This window comes from Sorex fumeus, unplaced genomic scaffold (assembly GCF_029834395.1).
Source record: "Sorex fumeus unplaced genomic scaffold, SorFum_2.1 ptg000075l, whole genome shotgun sequence".
Taxonomy (NCBI): Eukaryota; Metazoa; Chordata; class Mammalia; order Eulipotyphla; family Soricidae; genus Sorex; species Sorex fumeus.
This window is the reverse complement of record NW_026606132.1, coordinates 8,641,629-8,659,433: the sequence shown is the minus strand read 5'-3', so window position 1 is coordinate 8,659,433 and position 17,805 is coordinate 8,641,629. Positions and strand designations below refer to the sequence as shown.

General features: G+C 40.5%; 1 non-coding gene across 1 annotated transcript; it reads left to right on the top strand.

Annotated features, from left to right (window-relative positions):
* The first annotated feature begins 10,878 nt into the window (after positions 1-10,878).
* LOC130038481 (U6 spliceosomal RNA) lies at positions 10,879-10,985 on the top strand. Its single transcript, XR_008794709.1, has one exon. It is a non-coding gene; the product is annotated as a U6 spliceosomal RNA (small nuclear RNA).
* The last annotated feature ends 6,820 nt before the right edge of the window (positions 10,986-17,805 follow it).

Sequence of the window (17,805 nt, the reverse complement as noted above, 5' to 3'; positions counted from 1 at the left end):
GAGATTCTATCTTTGACATTATTGTCCTGCATACCAGTCTCCTAGCTAAAAATTTCTAGTCCCACCCTGCTGAAGCCTTGGCAGCTGCACTCAAAACCCACTGCTGCAGCACACCAACAGCTCAACTCCACCGCTTCAATAACAAGATCTGTAGAGTCAACAAATCACAAAATTTTCAGATTTTCTGCTGTCCAGGCTGAGAACTCTGAAATTTTCTTAGAGTGAGAGGCAGGTAGCTTCCCATCACCCTCCTGTACTTCAGCAAGCCCCAGCAATCACATCCAACTCCCACAGCCACAGCCATGCCAATTGATTCATCTAGAAGCCTCTGGAACACGCGGCCACATACGGCTTCCAAACAATTCGAAATTCCACAATACTGAAATTCCAGTAGGGTCACACCAATTAGATAAGAAGGTAAATAAAGACAGAAACACAGAAAGAAGGCTCATCTAGTGGCAAATAGCTTAGTAAATCTCCAGACAAGGACTTAACAAACTCGTGGTGAGATATAACAATTTATAATAAATTTATTCATGCTCTATTATTAGTAAATGTTGATTTTTTAAAAATTTTATTGAATCACCTTGAGAAAGTTACAAGCTTTCATGTTTGGGTGTTACAATCACACAATGATCAAACACCCATCCCTCCACCAGTGAACATTCCCCACCACCAATATCCCTGGTATACCTCTCCTTTCCCACCCTCCCCCTGCCTCCATGGGAGACAATATTCCCCATACTCTTCTACTTTGGGGCATTATGGTTTGCAATACAGACACTGAGAGGTCATCATGTTTGGTCCATTATCTACTTTAGGCACACATCTCCCATCTAGACTGATTCCTCCAGCCATCATTTTCTTAGTTATCCCTTCTCTATTCTATCTGCCTTCTCCCCTCCGCTCATGAGGCAGGCTTCCAGCTATGTGGCAGTCCTCCTGGACCTTGCATCTACTGTCTTTGGGTGTCAGCCTCATGTTATGTTATTCTATGCTCCACAAGAAAGTGAAGTCCTTCTATGTCTGTCCCTCTCTTTCTGACTTGAAAATGTTGATTTGGATTTTAAATTTTTTATTGAATCACAGTGAGGTATACAGCTACAAAGTAGTTTATGATTTTTACAAAGTTTATTTTACTGTTGTAGTTTTGATAATTCCATTATTCATTTAGTTGCAACAAGCAATATAAAATAAGTTATTGTGTGCCTGCTAAGGAGGCATGCTTGTGGGGTTGTTTGGAAAATGGGGAAAAGTAATGGAGTGAAGGTCACTCTGGCGGTGGATTGGTGTTGGAACATCAAAAACCTGTAACAACTGTACTATGAGCAACATTGCAAATTACAGTGTTAAAAACTTTTATTTTTAAATTTGCTCGAGCGGGCCCAGTAACGTCTCCATTGGAGACTTTGTTGTTACTGTGTCTGGCATATCGAATACTCTCGGTAGCTTGCCAGGCTCTCCGAGAGGGGTGGAGGAATCGAACTCGGGTCGGCCATGTTGGCCGCTTGTAAGGCGAACGCCCTACCCGCTGTGCTAAAAATATTGTTCTTGTACCAATATACTTTTTTTTATTAGTGAGACACCATGAGGTACAGTTGTAGACTTACAAATTTTGTGCTTGGGTTTCAATTATACAATGATCAAATACCTGTCCCTCCACCAGTGCCCATTTCCCACCACCACGGATCCCAGTATCCCTCCCACCCCCCATCCTCCCCATCCCGTCCTGCCTCTGTCACAGGGATTTCCCCTCTGTTCTCTCTCTTCTTTTGGGTGTTGTGATTTGCAAAATAAGCAGTGCCAATATACTTTTTATTGAATTACCGTGACACACACGTTACAGAGTACTTCATGAATAGGTTTTAGTCATACAATGTTCCAACACCCATCCCTCCACCAATATACATTTCCCATCACCAATGTCCCCAGTTTCCCTCCCACTCCACCCCCAACCTGTCTCTATGTCAGGCACTTTGCTGCTCTCTCTCTCTCCCTCCCTTTTGGGCATTATGGTTTGCAGTACAGATACTGAGAGGTTATTACGTTTGTTCCTTTGCCTACTTTCAGCACAGAGAGTTCTTACGCAGAGTGATCCTTTCCAACTATCATTGCCATAGTGGTCCCTTCTCTATCCAAACTGCCTTCCTCCCCAGCACCTGAGGCAGACTTCCAACCATGGACCACTCCTCCTGCCCTTTGTTTCTACTGTCCTTGGATACTAGAGACCTTGGGTTCTCCTATGCCATAGGTGGAATGGCACAAAGCCTGCCCTGGGTTCATCTGAGACCTTCATTTAGGTGCACATTTGGATTGTTAGGAATTAATGCCAATTTGACAAATGTCCAGGGTTCCATAAGACCCACCTATTTGGGAGTTCATCTCTCCCTACCTGAGGTCTCAAAGTATGCAAATAGCTACATCATTATAAACTGGAACCCCTTTATCATGTTTCAGTAATATGGTCATTTTCTTTAAATCTATGCAAGCAAAAATATTATCATGAAGTATTAAATACGTTATAGGTATTAAGAGAAAATCAAGAGCTTAATTCTTATGATAAAATGCAATCTATCTGTCTGCTATGGGCCATAGGTCAGAGGGATAATTATTAAAATCTGTATAGAAAAAGCATAGATGCAGTCCAAGCAGTAATTATATGCTTACTTTACTTTTATATAGAAAATCTCGACTTGCAATTTAAGTGTTCAATTTTTCTAAAAGCACCACATTTTCCTCCAGTTCTACGATGAGTCTATAACTAGAACATGTATCTCCAACTCTTTTTCACAGCTTGCTCCAGAAAAAAACTATGAGTTGTATAGAAAAAAATCTAAATATCTCCTAAGAATCTGGTTGTACTACAATTACGTTTCCTAAAATACAACCTTCAACCTTCCACAGGGTCCTTTACATTCATTCTGTACATCTCTATAATTGTCCTTCAGTTCTTGGCTATTCTGTTCTTATTTTTAAGTATTTTCTCTTTGATTTTTCATTTTTGGAAATGTCTTTTATCATATCCTCAAGATCAGAAATCTTTTCTCAGCTGTTCGTTCTCAACTAATGAGTCCATCAAAGGTTTCCTTTCTTTCTTTGGTCTTTTGATCTCTAGGATTTCTTTATTCTTCCTTAGAATTCCCATTTCTCTGCTTACATACCTATTTGTTCTTTCATTTATCTCTATTTACCCATTAAATTTACACAAGCTAATTATAGTTTTAAATAGTCTAATAATTACAGTCATTCTTGACTCTGGTTCTAATACCTGTTAAACATCTTCAAATTGTGTTTTTCCCCTTTTTTTAGGATGTTTTATACTATTTCTGTTGAGAAGAGAACATATATTACTGGAACTATGGACAGAAGGCTGTGTTCTCCTAAAGTGTCTGTTCAAGGCGGGACCTTTGGGAGGTAATTAAATTTAGAGGAGGTCATGAAAGGGGGGTTCCTATGATGGCATTCATGTCCTAATAAAACTAAAAATAGACCAGAACACAGTGTCTTTCTGCTTATTTTGTGTCAAATAGGAAGGCAAAAGGAGAGCCCTCATCAGAAACTGAATCTGTTAATTTTAATCTTTGACTTTCCAGAATCATAACAGTGAAAAATAAATTTCATTGCTTAATCTAACCATAGTATTTTGTTGCATCAACCTGTACTATAACAACTGGGTAAAAATAAATGGTAAAGGGCTTTTAATGATGTCATGTGTAGGAAGAAAGAAAGTGTAGGAAGAAGGACAGCATTCTACAATTCCATGCTTGGGTCTGTCTTTTGTTTTTGAGGGGTTTTGTGTGTGTGTGTGTGTGTGTGTGTGTGTGTGAAATCCAGACTTTATTATATCTAGGGCATCACAACATTAAAAGTCAAGATTATACGTAATTAATTTGCATTGCCATTTTCATATAAGCCATATTATGTTGGACAAAAAGTAACTCAGTTACAAAGGAAAAAGTGAAACCTACTTCATATTTTAAAACATTTTTATCAGAACAATTGCAAATTTAAATGTTATTCTAAATACGGGTCTGTCTTTTGGTGTCTAACCCAGAACCGTAACCTTCACTTATGCTTCTCAGCTTTGCCCCCCTTAGGTGAGTCTGGATTGTGAAAATGGTGTTTCTCTTCCCCATTTGGAATTACCTTCCCAATTAATTTCTCCCCTAGTCAATTTGGTACTGATGAAACCCTAATAGTTAAGGCTCTTGTATCAGTGTCCCCCAAGGGTAGACCCTCTTAAGTAAAACAAAACTCTCAGGCAAACCTCAAAATTATTTTCATTTCACTGACAGAAGCAGAAGGGGATTTCTCTTACATTCAGTGTGAGAAACTGACCAAGTTCCTGGAAATAAAATTCTTAGAAGTATAAGAGCTGCCCTATGAGTGTGTATCCCTGGGATTTTTAACTCTTAAATTGACTACACCAATTAACTAGCATTGTAATTCACAAATTATGCTTAATTTTGCTTAATTTTATGCTTAATTTTCCCACTCCAGCACAGGCTCTCACAGAGGTTTCTCTTGATGGGTTTCTACTTAATTGAATAGAAATATTTGGAGCCAGAGAGATAGTACAATAGTAGGGGCTTTCTTTCTTTTGTAAAATTGAATCACTGTGAGCTACAGCTACAAAACTTTCATATTTGGGTTTCAGTCATACAATGATTCAACACCTGTCCCTCCAACAGTGCACATTTTCCCCCACCAATGTCTCAGTATACCTCCCCCCACCCCGGTTCTACCCCTTTCCCTGCCTGTATGGCAAACAATCTCCCTCTTACACTCTCTCTACTTGTGGATATTATGGTTTGCAATACAGATGCTGAGAGGCCATTATGTTTGGTCCTTTATCTACTTTCAGCACACATCACCCAGTCCAAGTGATCCCTCCATCATTGACTTAGTGATCCTTTCTCTATCCCAACTACCTTGTCCCCCAGCTCTTAAGGCAGGCTTCCAATAGTGGAGCAATCTTTATGAGCATTGTCTCTACTGTCCTTGGGTGTTAGTCTCATATTATATTTTATGTTCCACAAATGAGTGCAATCTTCCTATGTCTGTCCCTCTATTTCTGACTCATTCCACTTAGCATGATTCTCTCCGTGACCATCTACTTGTAAGCAAATTCCATGACTTCTTCTTTCATAAAAGTTGCAGAGTATTCCATTATGTACATGTACCAAAGTTTCTTTAACTAGTAATCTGTTCTCAGGCACATGGGTTGTTTCCAGCTTCTGGCTATTGTGAACAGTGCTGCAATGAATGAACAGGTGCAGATGTCATTTCTACTGTGCTTTTTTGCACTATCAGAATATATTCCTAGAAGTGGTATTGCTGTGTCAAATGGGAGCTCAATTTCTTGTTTTTTTGAGAAAGGTCCATATTGTTTTCCGAAAAAGCTGGATCAGTCGACCTTTCCACCAACAAAGAAGGAGAGTGGTAGGGGCTTACTTTCACTTAGCCATCCTGCATTAGATTTCCGGAACTACATGTGGTCTCCTGAACCCTAGTGACTCCTTAGCACACAGCCAGGAGTAAGATCTCAACACTGTCACATGTGGCCCGAACCCTCCAACTTACTAAAATTGAGAGACTTGTCTGTCTCTCTAATCTTGAGGGTAGCAGTTTGTCCTTTGATCTCACTTTACTCACAGATCTAAAAACAGTTGTTGGTTTTTAAAGTTTGTTTGGTTTTTAACTACTTGTTAGGATAGGATGGCGACTTCTAAGCCATATTTATTTTTCTTACCTATATACAGGGCTGGAGCGATAGCACAGTGATAGGGCATTTGCCTTGCACATAGCCGAGCCGGGTTTGATTCCTTCGCCCCTCTCAGAGAGCTCAGCAAGCTACAGAGAGTATCTCACCCGCAGGGCAAAGACTGGCAAGCTACCCGTGACGTATTGGATATGCCAAACACAGTAACAACAAGTCTCACAATGGAGATGTTACTGCGCCTGCTCGAGCAACTCGATGAACAATGGGAGGACAGTGCTACAGTGCTACTTATGTACACATTCTTTGTCAACTCAGTCCCTGTTTCCTATAATAAAGTAAAAAGAGATTTGTTTGTTTTATTAAAGGTAAAGCGGCACACAAGAATAAAGATGAAAATTGCTCCCAACTCTTTAGATGATATTTTATTTTCATGAACAAATTTCCCTGTTATTGTAAATGTATATAAAGTAAATAATGATGGCATTAACTGACATTCATGGTGTGCTTCTGATGATCTTACTCAACAAACAACTGGCAAAAGAACTTCCTAACAAATATCACTTAACCAATAAATGACTCTGTTTCTTACATAGTGATAGCTTATTTAGATATTTTTCTACATTCCATTTCCTTTTCTATTGTCATTAGCAATAATAAGATATCTACACTTCCTGTGTAAATAATAGTCTTTGAGCAATTGTTTTCCTATTTAATTTTATTATAAAATAATAAAACCTATCTTCAGAATTATCTTCAATGATTCTAACCTAACCCAAAGTTTAGGCTTAGATCTGAAATGAAATTTATTTATGATCCTCATCATGCTGTACAATAATTTACAGCTCACTTGTCTGTCTCTAGACTAAAATTGGACTTCCTCAATGGTAACGCTATTTCTTACTCATCTCTCTATCCTACATGTGAAGCAACATGCCTTGACACATAGCTGACACTCAGAAAATAGTCATTGAACCAGAATGTACTTACAGTGGTCTTTGGTTTATTATTTGTCAAAATTTTTTCATTACTTATTTAACTGAACACACATCATTGATTTAATAAGACAATTTTAATTGAGTATATCACATGTTGTATGAAAGCTGAGAGACATTGGGACGATAATGACAACAAGACTGATGAACATCCAAGCAGATAAGATGGTAAGCAAGAAGAACAAGATGCTAAATCTGTGGGCAGATTATTTCTGAGAGACAGCAGGCTGGCGGTGGTTTCAAACACATACTTCGTGATGGAAGCTGTACACTCCTAATGCTTGACTCCTCCCACAAGTCAGACCAATGATAGGCATAGTTTTCCAAGTGGGCAGCCACATTAGTGATCTCCATTTAATCTGCCCCTCTATATCTCATAAAATACACAACCTAGTCCCTTATATGAAACCCTCATTAGAACAGTTTGACTACCCCCAGTCACATTAGGCCAATAGTTCAATATCCCCAACTCCAATCAATATCCCCCCAAAACCACAAAAATAACAGTGAACACAAGAAACAATGCAACCCTGACCAAAGAGTACCAGTAAGAGCAGGTTATAGAACAAACACATTCCCTGAATCACAGCAAGAGACTCCACCATATTGGACAGGAATATCCTTGAAAGTGAAAGAAGAGAGCAGCACCCACCAAGCTGCCCCAAAGAACTCCCTGACAGTTAGTGGGGGGGATACTAATATTGTATTAAAAGAACCAAATACATACTACCACAGGCACCATAGGGAAACAGCGCACACCACCACCACAAGAGTGGATAAAGATAGGAACCCTGAAGCTTCAAAAAGGAATACCAGCCTACATAATATCTACAACAAAGAATTCAGAGACAAAATAGTGAGGATGTTCAGTGAGCTTAAAGGAGCAGTGGAACAGTCATCCATAGAATAAAGGAGGACATGAGACAAAAATAAGAAATTTACAAGCATAAATATCATTTAAAAAATTGGACAGGGAGGCAACCCCAATAAGTATTAACAGTAAAAGACATCATTGCTGAAAATAAGCAAGATGGATAAACCACTAGCAAGACACACAGAAAGAGAGAGAAAGAGAACCCTAATAAATCAAAACAGGAATGAAAGGGGGTCATCACAACAGAAACCACAGAAATTCAAACAATCATCAGAGATTACTTTGAGAATCTTTATACCACAGAACAAGAGAACCTAGAATAAATGATTAAATTTCTGAATTGCTAAAACGTGCCATGGCTTAACCAAGATTTGGAATACCTGAACACACCTTTCACTATTGAGTACATTGAAATGTTAATCACAAGTCTTCCCCAAAACAAAAACCCAAGTCCAGATGGATTTACTAGTGAATTCTTTCAAAACTTTAAAGAGGACCTCACAGCTTATGATCTTAGAAAATGGCCAACAAAAGAAGCAAAAATTAGACACGAAGAAGTAAATAATAAAACTTAGAGCAGAAATTAATGATTTGGAATCCCAACAAAACAATCTAAAAGATTAGTGAAACAAAGAGCTGGTTCCAAGAAACCACAGCATTGTTACTGACAATGCTTTTCAAGCTTTTTCAGAGACTGAAGTAACAGAAAAACTCCCAACCAGTTCCTATGAGGCAAATATCACCCTGATACTAAAAGCAAACTGAATCGAGACAGAAAAAAGATAGTTATTGACCGACATACCTGATGAACACAGATGCAAAGATCCACAACAAAACACTATAAAATAAAATCAAACAACTCATCAAAAAGTCATACACCATGACTGAGTAGGTTTCATTGCTGTGATGAAGGATGATTTAACATTCACAAGTCAATCAACATAATACACCATATCAATAAAAATTAAAACAATATGATCATATCAATAGATGCAGAAAAGCATTTGACAAGATCCGGTACTAAATTCATACTAAAAAAGACTTTCAACAAAACGGTAGTTGAAGGAACTGTACTTAATATAGTCAAAGCTGTTTAAGTCAAGCCCACAGCAAGCATCATCCTCAATGGGGAAAAACTAAGTCTTCTTTCTAATATCAGGCACAAGACAAGGTTGCCCACTCTAGCCACTCCTATTCAATTTAGTACTGAAAGTACTTTTCATAGCAGGTAGGCAAAAAAATAAATCAAAGGCATACAGAGAGGAATGGAAGAAGTCAACTTTTCACTATTTACAGGCGGTATGATATTATACTTAGAAAACACTATACAAAATGCTCCCAGAATCAATAGATTTGTACAATAGTGTCAGGTTACAAACTTAATGTGCAAAACTCCATTACTTTCCAACATACAAATAATGAAAGAGAAGAAAGAGATATTTTTATTTATTTATTTTTTATTTATTGAATCACTGTGGGAAAGGTTAAAAAGCTTTCAGGTTTAGGTCTCAGTCATGCAAATATCAAACACATTTCCCTTTACCAATACTTATTTTTTACCATGAAGAACCCCAATAAAACCCCACCCCCACCCCTCCCAGTCCCTGTGAGGCAGATGAATTCTAGTTAACACTCTATCTGCTTTGATTAGATTCATTGTTTCAGTAAAAGATTCACCACTATTATTTAGAGTTTACTCCCCCCACCCCAAATCAGACATGCTGAAAAAGCATTGTGAAGTGATTTGCTTTCTACAGCTGGGTTCAAGAATTAGATGTTGGTTTTGGATTTCTGCTATTTTACTTATTGACCCTGGAAGTATTTCTACTGAAAGTCAGATAGTTAAGAAATTGGTTTCTGTGCTCTGGAGTCGTGGCCGTGCTAGAGAGCCACTCGTGGGGGGCAACTGGTGGCCTTGGTAGGGCGTGAAGGGCGGACCGAAACGCCCCCCTTCCCATGAGGTTTTAGTCGCCCCCACACCCCCGGCTCATACCTGCTGTCTACAAGGCTCCCATGTGGCCGCCATCTTTCTTTCCAGAGGGAGGAGGGCGGAAGGGAGCAACACCCTTTCCCCTCCGGACAGACATGATGGCCTGGATTAATGCATAGTCCTTTCACTTTTCTGCTCCAAGATGCTGGGTTCTGCATTAAGTCCTTGTGCTTCCCGGGCTGTGGCCGTGCTGGAGAGCCGCTCGCGGGGGGCAACTGGTGACCTCGGTAGGGCGTGAAGGACGGACCGGAACGCCCCCCTTCCCATGAGGTTTTAGTCGCCCCCACACCCCAGGCTCATACCTGCTGTCCACAAGGCTCCCATGCGGCCGCTATCTTTCTTTCCAGAGAGGAGAGGGCGAAGAGATATTTTTAAAAACGCATTCAGAACATCTAGCACCTTCTAATCAGCTCAAGAGGCGAAGAACTTATACAAAATAAATAATAAAATGTTATTTCAAGAACTAAAAGAAGATGTGAAGTAAATTGAGACACATATATCAAACACAAATGAAATCCATATCAAACAATAAACCACCACAAATAGCTAAAGCAATCCTCAGCAAAAAGAAAACCGGAGGCTTCATCACCTTCCCCAACTTCAAACTGTCCTACAAAGTAGTAGTAATCAAAACAACATGATATTGGAATAAAAACAGACTCACAGTCCAATGGAATAGAGTTGAATAACCTAGCAAAATCCCTCAAATATATGATCATTTAATCTTTGATAAAAGAACAAATAATATGATGTGGAGCAAGGAAATCCTCGGCAACAAGTGTTTCTGAGAAAACTGGGCAGCTACATGAAAAAATTAACTCAGGCTTCTTTATCACACCGCACAAAAAAAGTGAGATAAAAATGGGTTAAGGATCTCAATATCAAAGATGAATCCATATGGCTCATGGAAGAAAATGTAGGCAGAACCCTCTATGACATTGGAGCTAAAGGCATCTTCAAATCACCACTGACAAAACAAGTAGAAGTAGATAAACAAATGGGACTAAATTAAACTAAGAAGCTTCTGCACCTCACAGGACATGGTGACTAAGATACTAAGATACAAAGATAGTCTATAGAATGGGAAAAAATATTTACCAAACATCCATTTGGTAAAGGGTCAATATGAAAGATATGTAAGACAATGTTAAAATTTACAAGGAAAAAAATCCAACCCTATTATAAATTGGGAGAAGAAATGAACAGAAACTTCCTCAAAGAAGAAATGCCAATGGCTAAAAAGCACATGCAAAAATGCTCTACATCACTAATCATCAGTGAGATTCAAATCTCAACAACAGTGCTCACTTCGGCAGCACATATACTAAAATTGGGATGATACAGAGAAGATTATCATGGCCCCTGCACAAAGATGACACGCAAATTCATGAAGCGTTCCATATTTGTAAGGTAAAAGCAATTTAGATGTCCCTGGGAGACAGAGTGTTTCCTTGCGTGAATCTCCCCAAGAGAATTTCCTCTGCCAAATGTTTATCTATGTAAATGATCAATCACACCTATGTCCTTACCTCAAACCCCCGCACACTTCAGATGTTCTATAAGCATGGTAGCTGCTCTACAGTAAATGGGGCGTTTTCACCATCAAAAAAATCACAACAACAATGAGATATTATCTCACACCACAGAGACTTGTAAATCTGAAAAAGAACATGAATAACCAGTGCTCATGCCAATGTGGGGCGGGGGGGGGGGGGAAGGAGACTCATTCCTTGTTGGTAGGAATGACAAAAGGTCAAGATCATTTGGGAAGCAATATGGGCATTCCTCAAAAAATCTAGAAAATGAACTTCCATATGACCTGTCAATTCCACTTCTGGTAATATACCCTGAGGGCCCAAAAACACACTGCAGAAATGCCATCTGCACATCTATGTTCATTGCAGGACTATTCACAATAGTAATAATCAGGAAAAGAAACCCATGTACCTGAGAACAGATGCGTAGAGAAAGAAACTATGGCACATCTACACAATGTAATACTATGCAGCCACCAGGAAAAATGAAATCATGAAATTTGCTTTAAAATGGGTGGCCCCTTGCAAATAGTGAAAGAGAAGAAAGAGACATGAAGAAAACAATCCCATTCACAATTGTGCCCCAGAAAATCAAGTACCTAGGAATCACCTTAACTAAGGAAGTAAAGGACCTGTACAAAGAAAACTACAAAACTCTACTTCAGGAAATAAAAGAGGATACGAGGAAATGGAAAAATATCCCCTGTTCATGGATCGGGAGAATGAACATTGTCAAAATGGCAATACTTCCCAAAGCACTGTATAAATTCAACGCAATTCCTATTAGGATACCCATGACATTCTTCAAAGAAATGGAGCAAACACTCCTGAAATTGATATGGAACAATAAGCCCCCACGAATAGCTAAAGCAATTCTTGGGAAAAAGCAAATGGAGGAATCAACCTCCCTAACTTCAAACTCTACTACAAGGCAGTAATAATTAAGACAGCATGGTACTGGAACAAAGGCAGAGCTGTAGGCCAATGGAACAGGGTTGAATATACTGACGTTCCCCCCCCCCCAAGCATACGAGCATCTAATCTTCAATAAGGGGGCAAGAAAAGTGAAGTGGAGCAGGGAAAGCCTTTTTAACAAATTATGCTGGCAAAACTGGACGGCTACATGCAAAAATTGGGCTCAGATCTCTGCCTAACTTCATGTGCAAAAGTAAGATCTAAGTGGATTAAAGACCTCAACATCAGACTGGAATCTATAAGATACATTGAGGAAAATGTTGGCAAAACCCTTCATGACATAGAAGCTAATGGTATCTTCAAAGATGTCACACCGCTGGCCAAGCAAGTGAAAACAGAGATAGACAAATGGGACTATCTTAAACTAAGAAGCTTCTGCACCTCCAAAGAAACAGTGACCAAAATACAAAGACAGTCTACAGAATGGGAAAGGATATTCACCAACTACACATCTGATAAGGGGTTAATTTCAAGGATATAGAAAATACTGGTTCAACTCCACAAAAAGAAAACATTCAATCCCATCAAAAAATGGGGAGATGAAATGAATAGAAATTTTGACAAAGAAGAAATCCGAATGGCTAAAAGACACATGAGAAAATGTTCCACATCATTAATCATCAGGGAGATGCAGATCAAAACCACAATGAGATATCACTTCACACCACAGAGACTGGCCCATATCCACAAGAACAAAAGCAACCAATGCTGGAGCGGATGTGGCGAGAAAGGGACACTCCTTCACTGTTGGTGGGAATGTCCACTGGTTCAGCCCTTCTGGAAAACAGTATGGACGATTCTCAAAAAATTAGAAATTGAGCTCCCATTTGACCCAGCAATACCACTCCTGGGAATATATCCCAGAGAGGCAAAAAAGTATAGTCGAAGTGACATCTGCAATTGTTTGTTCATTGCAGCACTCTTTATAATAGTCAGAATCTGGAAAAAAACCTGAGTGCCCGAGAACAGATGACTGGTTAAAGAAACTCTGGTACATTTACACACTGGAGTACTGTTAGAAAAGACGAAGTCATGAAATTTACATACAAGTGGTACTACATGGAAAGTATCATGTTAAGCGAAATGAGTCAGAAAAAAAGGGATAGACATAGAAAGATTGCATTCATCTGGGGAACATAAAGTAACAAAATAGGAGACTAACACCCAAGAATGGCAGAGATTAGTACCAGGAATTTTACTCAATGACCTGGAGGCCAACCACACATGTTAGGGGAAAAGAGAGCTTAGACCAAACAAAGGGTGTTGGGAGAATCCGCCCAGGATGGGAGAAGCATGCTGAAAGTAGACTATTGACCAAACATGATTGCCACTCAATGCCTCTTTTGCAAACCACAGCACTCAAAAGGAGAGAGAGGGAAATGCCCTGCCACAGAGGCAGGGTGGGATGGGGGATGGGGGATGGGAGGGATACTGGGATCCGTGGTGGTGGGCAATGCGCACTGGTGGAGGCATGGGTGTTTGATCATTGTATAATTGAAACCCAAGCGCAAAATGTGTAAGTCTGAAAAAAATAAAACGTTTTTTAGTGAAAAATAAATAAATAAATAAATAAAATAGCACTTTGGGGTGGTGGGGCTAAAATTTCAAAATGACAAATTACAGTTAGTTAAGTGGAAAAGTTGTCTAGGTTATGTTTCATTTTATTTTTCTTTCCTTTAATCTCAAAAAAGATGAACAATGTATTACAAAATAGACAAGAATAAATAGATTAATACCAGTTTCAATGACATTATTAAAATGAAATCAGTAGGTATAAAAACAATTCTATTTTTTACCAAAGGCTATGGCATGTTTTAAAAATAAAATTTGTCAATGTGAAAAAAAATAAAAAATAAAATGGGTGGCCCCGAGTTGCCCCCCACAAGCGGCTCTCTGCACAGCCATGGCTTCAGATGCTAAAGGACTTAATCCAGAGCCTGGCAGCTTGCGACAGAAAAGTGAATGGACTATGCATTAAACTACCGTGCCATGCCTCCCCAGGAGGGAAAGGGTGTTGCTCCCTTCTGCCTTCCCCCACCCCCCACCCCCCACCCCCGTCAGAAAGGGGTGGCCGCCGCTCGGAGCTTATTGGAAAGCTAGGTATGAGCTGGCAGTGACAGGGCAACTGCAGTCTCATGGGAAGGGGGGTGGTACCAGCTTGTCCTTCACACCCTACCGAGGTCACAAGTTGCCCCCCACAAGCGGCTCTCCAGCACGGCCATAACACCAGATGCACAGAAACCAATCTCATAATTATCTGGCTCTTTGCAGAAATCCCTCCAGAATTACCTAGTAAAATATCAGAAATCCAAAATTGCACCGCACGACATCATATGGTTCTCATAACCGGCTATAGAAAGCAAATTATTTCATAATGCCTTTTCAGCAATTCTGATTGTTGGGGGGAAATTCTAAACAATATTGGTGCATCTTTTGTCGAAATAATGAACGTAATCTAAGCAAAGAGAGAGTTAAGTAGAAATCATCTGCCTCACAGGCATTGGGAGGGTTGGGAGGGGGGGTATATTGGGGTTCTTGGTGGTAAAAAATAAGTACTGGTGAAGGGAGGTGTTTGACCATTGTATGACTGAGACTTAATCTTAAAAGCTTTGTAACTTTTCCCACAGTGATTCAATAAATAAATATAAGAAAAGAAAAAATAATAAAATGGGAGGCTATAGAGAGTATCATGGTGAATTAAATGAGTCAGAAGGAGAGGGACAGACATAGAATGATAGCACTCATTTGTGGTATATTACAAACATAATATGAGACTATTACACAAGGACAGTAGAGACGAGGGCCACAAGAACTGGCCACAGTTAGAAGCTTGCCACAAGTGTAGTGGGGCAGGGGGATGAGTGTAGTTAGGATAGGTAAGTTAACACTATTATAATGATAGTTGAAAATGATCAATCTGGACAAGAATTGAATGCTGAAGGTAAGTAAAGTGATATACATGATAACCTTTGAGTACCTGTACTGCAAACCATAATACACAAAATAAGAGAGGGGGGGGGAAGAGAAGAAAAGTGCTGCTGTAGAGATAGACTGGGTGTGTGGGGGGGAGTGAAAATAGGAAAAATAGGGACAGGGGTGGTACAAAACATAAACTGGTGAAGGGATGAGTGTTGGATCATTGTATGACCAAAGGCCAATCGTGAACAACTATGTAACTTTGTATCTCACAGTAATTTAATAAAGAAAAAAGAATTCCCTCTGAGATCATGTACTAGACAAGGATGTCCATTTTCTCCACCTCAACATAGTATTCCAAATCCTGGCTACAGAAACCAGGTCACTGTCTCTGTCCTCCCGTTGTTCATCGAGCAGGCCCAGTAATGTCTCCATTGTGACACTTGTTACTGTGTTTGGCATATCAAATACATCATGGATAGCTTGCCAGGCTTTACTGTGTGGGTGAGATACTTTCGGTAGCTTGCCAGGCTCTCCAAGAGGGGTGGGGGAATCGAACCTGGGTCGGCTGGGTCGGCTGGGTCCGCCACGTGCAAGGCAAACGCCCTACCGTTGTGCTATCACTCCAGCCCAACAGAAATCAGGTAAAAAAAAAAAACAAATCAAAGGGATCCAAAAAAGAATTTAAATTATCACTCTTTGCAGATGACATGATTATATACAGAGAAAACCTTAAACAGTCCTCAAGAAAGCTCCTAGAAACAATAAATCATTACCGGCTACGAAATAAATACACAAAAATCAGTCGCATGCTTACATAGATGAATGAGTCAGAGGAGAAAGTGATCAAGGAATCTATCCCATTTAAAATAGCATCCAAAAATATCATGGGTCTAGGAGCCAGCTTAACAAAAGATGTTGCATCATTAAGATGAAAACTTTTTTTTAAATGTAGGAGTACTGCTATTTATTCAGCCATTTAATCAAGCTGATTGAATTGGGCATGAACTCCACATTACATTTTTTTTATTGAATCACCGTGAGATACAGTTACAAAGCTTCCATGTTCAAGATTCAGCCATACAATGATCGAACACCCATCCCTTCACCAGTGCACAGTTTCCACCACCAGTATATGCACACCTATCCCAGTCCTCACCCTGCCTCCATGGTAGGCCATTTCCCCAGTACTCTCTCTCCACTTTTGGGCATTGTGTTTCACTCTAATTTTCCCACCACCATTCAAGCCTGCCAGGGGCAGATGCTAGCTCACTTATTGTCCATTACTCATTTTGAATATCATAGGTGCCGCAGCTGCGTGCTTCTGGAATCTTAGATTGTAAGTGGTTGGGTTCCAGAGACATTTCTGGGGCCTGGAGCGACAGTACAGCAGGAAGGGCATTTGTCTTGCATGCGGCCAACCCAAGTTCAATCCTCAGCATCCCATATGTTGCCCCCCAGCACCGCCAGGAGTAATTCCTGAGTGCAGAGCCAAAAGTAACCCCTGCTCATCCCTGGGAATGACCCCCAAAACAAAATCGAACAGATACATTTCTGTAGGTCACTAATCCATTTTGGGATTCAATTGGGTGTCTCTGGACCAGGACTGTTGGTGTGCTAAGACGGCACCCAGAGTCACATTGTGAGTGCGACAGCCAGGCCAACAAGCAGGCAGGGAGCCAGCAAGGGTCCCAGCCTAGCACCTCTGCTGCCATATGGCATGGAGATCTAGTCCTGGAACCCCCATACCTGGGCAATATGGGGCCCGGAGAGATCTCCAGCTCTGTTATGTCTTCTGGAACTCGCTGCTGTGTCTCTGGACCAGGGCTGTTGGTGTGCTAAGATGGCACCTAGAGAAACATTGTGAATATGACAGCCAGGCCAAAGAGCGGGTGGGGACCGGGGAGGGACAGCCCGACTCCTCTACCGACATGAGGCATGGAGATTTAGTCCTGAAACCTGCATACCTGGGCCTTGCTTGTGGAAACTCTTGGTCACCAGTATTCCATCTGGAGTAGGCAGGCCGACTGGACCTGCTCTATCTGAGGTGCCCCAGTAAAATTGACTCGGTATGGGGCCCGGAGAGATCTCCAGCCCCGTGATGTCTTCTGGGACTCGCTGCTGTGTCTCTGGCTTTTGATCTCTTTCAAGGTTTATTTATGGGTCTTTGATGCAAGACCAGTAATAAAGTTTACATAGTGGCCCTGGAGTTGGTTTGTGGGGGGTGATTGCCAGTAGTTCCATGTATATTGTGAAGTGGGGAGAGGTATCCCACCCCAACTCCATAAAAGCCTGGAGATTTCAGTCACAAAACTCACATACCCAAATTTTCAGCAGATTACATATTGGTGAGGTTCGTCCTTAGACAGTGGAGACAGGTTGGGGGTATGGCAATGATTTTGGATTGTGGAAGCAAGTGGCTGCTGGGGGCTCTGTTTGGGCAGGTAGAGGCCAACCTGCCCTACTCCAGTTTAGCCAACTCTGTTCAGCCATGCGCAGGTCTGAGATTAAATGTGGCTTTTGATATCTTTCAAGATTTATCTATGGGTCTCTGAAATAAGGCCAATAAATGAACTTGATAGCTGAGCCGGAGGTGGTTTGTGGGCATGGCTCCCACATACCTAAAATTTGGCAATTTAATTACTTGGTAAACTTAGTCCCAAGTTGTTAGGGTCAGGCCAAAGGCACAACCGCAATTTTGAGGTGTCAGGAAGCCTGAATGCATCATCAGGCTGCTGATGCACTAGCCCCACGGGTACAGGTGTATCTGTTGGCAGCACCATACTACCACGATGAAAACT